Here is a 10,058-nt window from a genome sequence, read left to right as displayed (position 1 = left end):
ACGAGTTCATCATCACTGGTTCTAAATCCTAGACCTCCCTGTCCTACGACATTGTGGAGTACCAGCGAGACTGCAGTAATTTTAAAAAGGTAACTCCCTACCACTTTAGCAAGAGTACTGGTCAATAAATTCTGGCCATGCAAGTGATGCCCAAATAATGAACAATTAACAAATTAAAAAAATCTCCGGGTGCCTTTGTACTTGGAAATGCAGCAGGCTAGCACACAGGTACAGCAAATAATTAGGAAGGCAAATGGAATGTTGGCCTTTATTGCAAAGGGGATGGAGTATAAAATTAGGGAATTCCTGTACAGAGCATTGGGGAGACCAGCCCTGTTTGTGGTAGAATATATTTGCTTTGGAGGATGTTCAGAGAGGGTTCACTTTTGATCCTGAGATGAAGCTGTTGCTTAAGGGGAAAGATTGAGCAAACAGAACTTTTACTTACTGGAATTCAGAAGAATAAACAATCTGATATTGAAACATTTAAAAGTCTGAGTGGGCATGTGGGAGAATCTAGAACTAGGGGAACAGTTTCAGAATAAGAGGTTGCCCATTTCAGATGGTGGTTGGGAAGAATTTCTTCTCTCAGTTTGTTATGAGTCTTTATTATTGCTCCACCCAGAGAGTTACGGATGCTGAATTATTGAAAATACCGAAGGCTGATTTAGACAGTTTTTGGACTTGCGACGTTGAAAGATCTATGAGGAACAGGAAGAAAGGTGGGGCTTAGGTCATGATCAGATGTCATGATCTTACTGAATAGTGGAGCAGGCCCAAGAGACTGTATGGTGAGCCACTTCAATAACCCATATAGTACTTTTGGTGACCTGCAACTGGTTGTGTTTCCATGTGCCTGAAGCCCTTGTCCTTGGTGTAAGCATTTAGGACATGCTATTGGAGTGGCCTGGCTGAGTAACTGCATTACATCTGTAGATAATGCATGCTGCAGTCACCGGACATTTGTAGTGGAGGCCGTTGATGTTTCGCGTGTTGGTTGGTATGACAATCAATGAGGCTGCTGCTTTCTGGAAGGTGTTGAGCTTCTTGAGTTCATTGGAGCTGCAGTCACCCAGGCATGTGGAGAATATCCCATCGGGCTTCTGAGGTGTGTGTTCCAGATACTGAAAAGCCTTGGTGTTTCAGGAAGTGAGTCACTCCCTGCAGAATACCCAGCGTCTATCCTGCTTTTGTTGCCATAATATTCTCATGGCTAGTCCAGTTGAATCTCTAATGAATGATGACCGCCAGGATGTTGATGGTGGGCAACTTAGCATTAATTAGAAATAACCAAGGGTGTAGGTGGAAATCTAGTCTCAAGGCCTCAGTTCCCTTGTGGGCATTGCCTGGCACTTTATCTCATACCTGAATTTTGTCTAAGTCTGACTGTATGCTACCATTGGCTGTTTCAGTTGCTGAGGACTTAAAAATGACTTGAGCTTTACGCAACTATCAGTGTACATCCCTATTTCTAACCTTATGATAAGACTGAATGCCTCTGGAAAAGCAGCTGAAACTAGGACACTGCCCTGAGGAACTCATGCACTGATGTCCTGAGGTAGGGATAATTGTCCTCCAGCAATCATTGATTTCCCTTTGATGCCCATTGCCTTCAGTTTTATCAGGACTCCCTGATGTCACTCTCACCTCATCACTGGAATTCAGCTACTTGGACCAAGGCTGTGATGAGGTCTGAAGCCAAGTGGCGTTGGGTGAATAGATTTCACCCAACAGGCATTGGGTGAATTGGGTGAGTAAGTGCCACTTGAAAGCATGATCAATGCCACCTTCCATCACTTTGTTGATTGACGCTAGACTGATTGGGTGGTAATTAGCTGGAAGTCAATGAGCATCAAAGAGAAAGCACTCCAATTATTTGATTCACACCTCACACAAAACAAATTGGATTGTGAATAGGACAAACTTAGGCAATTTTCCACATTGCAAGCTAGATGCCAGTGTTGTACTTGTACTGGAACAGCTTAGCTAGAGGTATAGTTGTGTGAAAGATTGCTGGGAATGCAAGGGCTAACGACTGGCAATGTAAGGGCTAATGGTATGCTTCTTATTGTCAGTGGGTTCCCAGAGTAAAGAATGATCTCAGGCATGGTGTGATATTAGTTTTGTCTAGTTTTAATGCCAGGTGTAAGTGGGAAAGAAGTAGTTTTTTTAGACATATCTTGTTATGCTAAAAACTTTAGGTAAACAATTGCCTGTGCAAGTGTAACTTCCCACCTAGCTTTCCCATGAAAATGGGTATAAAGATACGCTGTAACCGAGTCTTCTTTGAGTGAGGATCAGTACAGAGCTAGGGTTACACTGTTTACTCTTTCTCTGTATCCCCCCACTCCCGCTAGTGAAAACTAATAAAGCATTTATCGTAAGTTCTTTGGTTCTGCTGTTGTCTCATTCATTACAGAGCGCGGGTGAACTTTGACATTGGCATAGACGGCAGGATTCATTACAGAGCGTGGGTGAACTTTGACAGTTGGATCTGGATTGCAGCCCTTCAGTCCTACAGCTGAGATGTTGTGTGGTCCCATAACCCTTGCTATATCCTCTGAACTCAGCCATTTCTTGATAATGACATAGAGTTAATTGAATTGGTGGAAAACTGGGTTTGGGATGGTGCAGATCTCAGGGAGCACTCATAGACTAGACATCCATCATGGAGGATGAAGATGCTTTTGGAACCTCCTCATTTTTTCTGCCTAATTGTGCACAACCAGTCATGACAAGATGTGGCAGGATAATGGAGCTCTGATCTGTTTGGTTGATTGTGAGATCGCTTAGCTCTATATGTTGCATCAATTTCAGAGAAACTCAGTGGGTGGACCTGCATTTTCCAGCATCTGCAGTCTCTTGTGTCAAAATGTTACATGTTGTTTTTGGTATTTTGGACACATGTAGTCCTGTGTTGCAGATTCACCAGGATGGCACCAGTTTTAGCCATATTTGGTGCTGTTCCTGGCATGCCCTTCAGCACTCCTCATTGAACAGGGTTAATCTCTGGATTTATCATAATGAATATGCTGAGCCATGAAATCTACAGATTCTGAGGGATGTACATTTCTGCTACTGCTGCTGCTAATGGTCCACAGCACCTTACGGATACTTAGTTTTGAGCTGCCAGATCCGTTCTGAATCAGCCCATTTAGCAATAGTAGAATGCAAATCCAGTTATGCAACAGTATGATTCAGAAATGGCCCTTTCAGATCATCTTGCAAACCTTGCTGATAACTACATACATGCTTGTATTTTCACATGGAGTGTTTGCTATGATATAATTAATTGACTGAACCTTTTAATCTGCATTAAATATATTTACTTCTTACGTTTTTCCATTTTTCCATTCCCTTATTTAAGATTCTTCCCAGGATATGGTGTATTAGTAGAAAGCTTCCTAACAGAGATAGACTTACATGTTCAAGATTTATAATAGATACATTGGGCCTTATCATACTTGATTGACACCAGAGGCCCTACACAAGCCCTGCATCAGCACCAACCTTTTGTGGCCACATGATTCCCATGACCTCAAGGCCTCAGTTCCAAAGTGAGTGGAGCAAGCTGTGAGTGGCTCGTTCTGTCAAAGGCCAATTTCACTATATTTAGGTGGTACTGATAACTAGGGACATTTGTTATAAACATGAATATATAGTGAAATAAAAACAGTAAAACTTAAAAAATAAAGAACAAAACATTAAACTTTTAATTCATTAAAACCACAGTGAAATTTAGCTGAACTTACATTTTAAATGAAAGTCGGTGATCCTCTTCAAATGAATGGGCTGCTCTATATGGCTGGTGTAAAGCTAGGGAGACAGATATGAAGTATAAAACAATCTGCTGGCAGAACTCAGTGGATCGAGGAGCATCTGTGGGAGGGAAGGAATTGTCGATATTTTGGGTTGAACATTTAGCAGATTGTTTATTGCTCCAAATTCCAGCATCTGCAGTCTCTTGTATCTCAGGTATGAAGCATATCCGGCTTCTTAGCTCAGTGAGTTATGGAATGCTCTTTGACTTAATAGTGAGTCCAGGGTGTACTAGGATTTCTGATGTGTCTACAAATGACCCCCAGCATTCCATTCTTCTGTGCTGACACGTGTACTGAACACAGTACAAGGCTAATATGCAGATACATATTAGCAAAGATAACAATGTCACTGTTTATTCTGAGGGGAATAGAATACAAAAAGCATGACAAGGTGGAGTAGGTGAGCGGAGGCTTTCCGTAGGTTCTCTTTCTTTCATTGTTATTTGTAATTTTCTTTGTATAGAACAGTGGGAATGGCAGTCAGGACAGAAGTCTGCTCCTCCTGTAGGATGTGGGAAGTCAGGGAGAACTCCAGTGTCCCTGATGATTACACCTGCAGGAAGTGCATCCAGCTGCAGCTCCTTACAGACCGCGTTAGGGAGCTGGAGCTGCAGCTGGATGAGCGCTAGATTATTTGGGAAACTGAGGAGATGACAGATAAGATTTACCAGGAGGCAGTTATATCTAAGGTGCGGGATGTAGGTAGTTGGGTGACCGTTAGGGGAGGGAAAAGGAATAGGCAGTCAGTACCCTGGTAACCGTTTCCCTTGATAACAAGTATATCATTTTGGATGCTGTTGGCGGGGATGAGTCACTGGTGGAGAGTCTTAGCAGCTGGGTCTCTTGCATGGAGTCCAGCTCTGTGGCTCAGAGAGGAAATGAGGGGAAGAAGAGTGCGATAGTGATAGGGGGTTCATTGGTTAGGGGAACAGACAGGAGATTCTATGGACAAGATGAGACTCCCTGGTGGTACGTGGCCTCCCAGGTGTCAGGGTCAGGGACGTCTCAGATCAAATACACAGCATTCTTAAGAGGGAAGGGGAGGAGCCAGAAGCCATAGTACACATTGGCACCAATGACATAGGGAAGATGAGGGATGAGGTCCTGAAGAGCAAGTATTGGGAGTTAGGAAGGAAGCTAAAATGTAGGACCTCAAGGGTAGTAATCTCTGGACTGCTGCCTGTGCCACGCACCAGGGAAGGAAAGAATAGCAGACTAATGAGTGGCTGAAGAGTTTGTGCAGGGGGCAGGGTTTAGATTTGTGGATCACTGGGATCTTTTCTGGGATAGGTATGATGTGAACAAAAGGGACGGGTTAGACCTGAACTGGAGAGGGACCAATATCCTTGCGGGCAGATTTTCTGGAGCTTTTGGGGAAGGTTTAAACCAGGTTGGCAGAGGGACAGGAACCAGAATGTTAGATTAGAAGATGGATCATTTGGTGTAGAAGTAGATGCGATGTGTACAGAAAAGGTGAGGAAGGATAAGCAGGGGATGGGGCATAAATGCAATCAGTTAGATGGGTTGAAATGTGTTTACCTTAAAGTGAGAAGTGTTAAGAATAAGGGTGATGAACTTAGAGCATGGATCAGTACATGGAATTACGGTGTTGTGGCCATTACAGAGACTTGGCTTCACGAGGGCAGGAGTGTCTGCTTGATGTTCTGGGGTTTACATGTTTCAAAAGGGATGGAGAAGGGGGTAGAAGGGGTGGGGGGGGTGTTGCCATTGCTAATCAGGGATAGTATCACAGCTGTAGGAAGGGAGGACATCATAGAAGGATCGTCTATTGAGTCAGTGTGTGTGGAAGTCAGAAACAGGAAGGGAGCGATCACTCTATTGGGAGTATTCTATAGGCCCCCAAATAGGAGCAGATAAGTAGGCAAATTTTGGAAAGGTGCAAAAATAGCAGGGTTGTTGTCATGGCTTCAGCTTCCCTAATATTGATTGGCATCTCCTTAGTGCAAAAGGTTTAGATGGGGCAGAATTTTTTAGGTGTGTCCAGGATGGATTCCTGACACAGCATTTAGACAGGCTGACCAGAGGAGAGGCCATGCTGGATCTGGTATTAGGCAATGAGCTGGTCAGGTGAAAGACCTCTTGGTGGATGAGCATTTCAGGGATGGTGACCACTACTCCCTGACCTTTAGCATAGCCACGGACAAAGATAGGAGCAGACATTATATATTTAATTGGGGAAGGGCAAAAACAATGGTATTGGGCAAGAACTTGGGAGCGTAAACTGGGAACAAATGTTCTCTGGTAAATGCATGGCAGAAATGTGGAGGTTGTTTAGGGACCACTTACATGGGGTTCTAATAGGTTTGTCCTGCTAGGACAAGGAAAGAATGGGAGGGTGAAGGAGCCATGTTTAACAAGAGAAGTGGAAGGTTTAGTCAAGAGGAAGAAGGAAGCTTATTTAAGGCTTAGGAAGCAAAAATCAAACAGGGCTCTTAAGAGTTATAGGGTAGCCAGGAAGGAACTCAAGAAGGGACTTAGGAGAGTTAGAAGGGGACATGTAAAGGCCTTGGCAAGAGATTGCTGGAGTGTTATCAATGATCTTTGAGTCCTCCCTGGCCACAGGAATGGTACTGGAAGATTGGAGGATGGCAAATGTTGTTCCATTGTTCAAGAAAGGTAAAAGGGATAATCCCAGGAATTACATCAGTGGTGGGCAAACTATTGGAAGGGATTCTTAGGGACAGGATTTATGAGCATTTGGAGAAGAATAGTCTTATTAGGGATAATCATCATGGCTTTGTGAAGGCCAGGTTGTGCTTCACAAGCCTAATAGAGTTTTTTGAGGAAGTGACAAGACAAATTGATGAAGGTAGAGTGGTGGATGTGGTATATATGGATTTTAGCAAGGCATTTGACAAGGTGCCCCATGGTAGGCTCATTCAGAAAGTCATGAGGTATGGGATCCATTGAAAATTGGCTGGCTGGATTCGAAATTGGCTTGCCTAATGAAGGAAGAGGGTTGTTGTAGAAGTGGAGTATTCAACCTGGAGGTCGATGACTGGTGGTGATCTGCAGGGATCTATTCTGGGACCCCTGCTTTTTGTGATTTTTATGAGTTACTTGGATGAGGAAGTGGAAGGATGGGTTCGTAAGTTTGCAGATGACACGAAGGTTGGTGGTGTAGTAGATAGTGAAGAAAGTTGTCGTAGATTGCAATGGGATTTAGGCAGGATGCAGAGCTGGGTGAAGTGGCAGATGGAGTTCAATCCGGAGAAGTGTGAAGTGAGGCACTTCGGAAGAACGAACTTGAAGGCAGAGTACATGGTTAATGGCAGGATTCTTAGCAGTGTGGAGGAACAGAGAGATATCGGGGTCCAGGTATATAGATCCCTCAAAGTTGACGTACAAGTAGATAGGGTGGTGAAGAAGGTGTGTGGTGTGCTGGCCTTCATTAGCCAGGGGATTAAGTTCAAGAGCCTAGAGGTAATGTTGCAGGTCTACAAGACTCTGGTTAGACCACACTTGGAATATTATGTTCATTTCTGGTCACTACATTATAGGGAGGATGTGGAAGCTTTGGAGAGGGTGCAGAGGAGATTTACAAGGATGCTGCCTGGGTTGAAGAACATGTCTTATGAGGAGAGGCTGAGTGAGTTAGGGCTTTTCTCTTTGGAGCAATGGAGGATGAGAGGCAACTTGATAGAAGTATATAAGATTATGAGAGGCATAGAAAGAGTGGACAGCAAGCACCTTTCCCCCAGGCCAGTAATGGCCAATACTAGAGGTCACCCATTTAAGGTGCATGGAGGAAAGTTCAGGGGAGGTGTCAGAGATAGGTTTTTTACACAGAGTCGTAGGTGCCTGGAATGCACTGCCAGGAGTGGTGGTAGTCTTTTAAGAGACTATTAGATAGCCACATGGATAAAAGAAAAATAGAGGGTTATGGGAGGTGAAGTAGAGAGGAGGATAGATTGAATGGGGATAAAGTTTATATTGGGTCAGCACAACATCGTGGGCTGAAGGGCCCGTACTGTGCTGTACTGATCTATGTTCTAAAAGTAGGGAGGTTATGCATCAGTTATATAAAGCATTGGTGAGACCAAGTTAGAGTATTATGCATAGTATTGATCTGTTATTTAAGGAAAAATGTAGCGTTGGAAGCCATTCTAGGAAGGTTTTAGGGGCTAATATTTGAATGGGTGGGTTGTCTTATGAGGAAAGATAGGATGGGATGGGCTTGAGTTTAGAAAAGTGAGTGATAACCTTGACAGGGTGGATGTGGAGAGGATGGTTCCTCTTGAAAGAAAACGCAGAGCAAGGGATCATTGTTTAAAAATAAAGGTTCACCTATTTGAGATAGAGATCAGGTTTTTTTTCTCTTGGGAGAGTTGTGATCTTTGGAACTCTGTTTGTCAAAGAGAAGTGGTCATTGGTTATTTATTAGGTACAAAAAGGCTACTGCAAGTAGATGGGATTGTAGAGTTGAGGTTAAGGTAAGATCAGCCATGATTTTGTTTAATGGCAGAGCAAGCTTGGTTGAATGGGTGGGGTAGTGCACTCCTGCTTCTAATTCATTTGTTTGTATGTGGGGTAGCAGGGAAGAGATTAAAGGCAGCAGGAGAAATTTAGATTTGTCAGGAATGTGACGATATTCAGTCCAATTGTTGGCAAGGTTAACAAGTATGTGGGGGCTGGGGTGGGTTGAAGCATTGTAAGTTCCTCCTGGCCACAGTTAATGCTGGAAAAATATTTAACTGTTCTAGGTAGCAGTTCCTGCTTTCACATCGCTGCTGGGTTTCCTGACCACTTCAAAACATCAGTGGCAATATTTAAGTAGGAAACCCACTTCCAGTAGTATGTTGGGTGCCTGTTATCACTTGGTTCTAGTTCTGTTAAAACTGGAGGTGGGCTTTTTACAGATTTTCACTGACCCAAACTAGTCATTTTGAGGATTGAAACATCCCTCACCCATGTTGTTATATATTTGGGATTGTCACATTGCCTGCATTCACAAGGCAAGAATAAAAGCATACAAAATCTGTCTCCTGAGGTGAACTAAAATCAACCTTAAAGTTTAAAAAAATCTTATTAGAATTTGTTGTCAGATTCACCGTGACAGTCCAAATGGAAGTGACGCTTGTGAACAGGAAGCGAAAGAAATGGATTCACGAGAACTCCATATGTAGTCCTAGGGAAATCAGATAATGTTATGTTTAAAGAAAATCTTTTACACCAAGTTTCATTAATAATTTACCATGCATTTTCTGCATGCTAAATTCAGCAAAATAAAATATTTCTGGAGCTCCTGAAAATGTTTTAATAAAAGATTGGCTGAATGTGTTTTAACTGGTTTTAGAAACATTTCACTATAGAAATACTTGGCTGAGCCTCTATGTATGTGTGGTAATAATCCAGTCCTATCCTTCTGCATTAGATAGTTTATCTTCCTGTTTCAGATCCATGATTTTGTGGCTGATAACTATAACTGCAAGCAGAATGTTCAATTTTTTGCAGAATATTTGCGGCCATTACACCCAAGATCTTGAGTTTTTCATCCGTATGATATGTTTCTGCAAATAATTCTGTAGCAAATAATCTGGCTGAAAATCAGGGCATGCAGAGGTAGGAGAATGGGCATGATGGGAAGTAAACAGGAGTTCAGGCACCCTAATAATAAAAGCATGTGATATATATATATGTATGTATGTTCGTGTGTGTGTGTGTGTGTGTGTTTTAAAGGGCCTTGCCATAAACTGTTGTTCCTGCATAAGCCCCTGTTGTGTTTTGACAGAATCAACAAATGGCGTAACTGTAAGATTTGATTATTAGCACATGATAAAGCGCCGAAGTAATCTTGGTCATTGCAAAGAGTTCTGTAGGGTTTCCTTTAACTGCAACGTAGCTATTAGCACCCAAAGGTGGTGTAGTGGCCAAACTTCACATTATTTCCAGTAAATTATCATTTAAGTGGTATAAGAGTTATAGCTAATTTCTTATATTTCCCCTTTGACTTATAAAGGCAAAATTGAATGTTAAACTCATCTAGATGTCTACAGATGAAGTCAGGCAGTTTCACATGGTAATGTTTAGCCACAAGCCCTCCTAGCATAGCTTTGTTCGTTGGTTTAGTGGTGCAACCATTTCATTCCCTTAATTTATCATTTATAACTAGTAAGAATCATAATTATCTCCTCTTTCCAGTTGTTTTTTTTTGCATTAAGTTAGATAGCTATAAAGCGAGTCAAAATTCAAGACACTATTCCTCAAAGTCACATG

This window comes from Pristis pectinata, chromosome 6, assembly GCF_009764475.1.
Source record: "Pristis pectinata isolate sPriPec2 chromosome 6, sPriPec2.1.pri, whole genome shotgun sequence".
NCBI classification, from domain to species: domain Eukaryota; kingdom Metazoa; phylum Chordata; class Chondrichthyes; order Rhinopristiformes; family Pristidae; genus Pristis; species Pristis pectinata.
Note: the sequence above shows the minus strand (reverse complement) of the source record.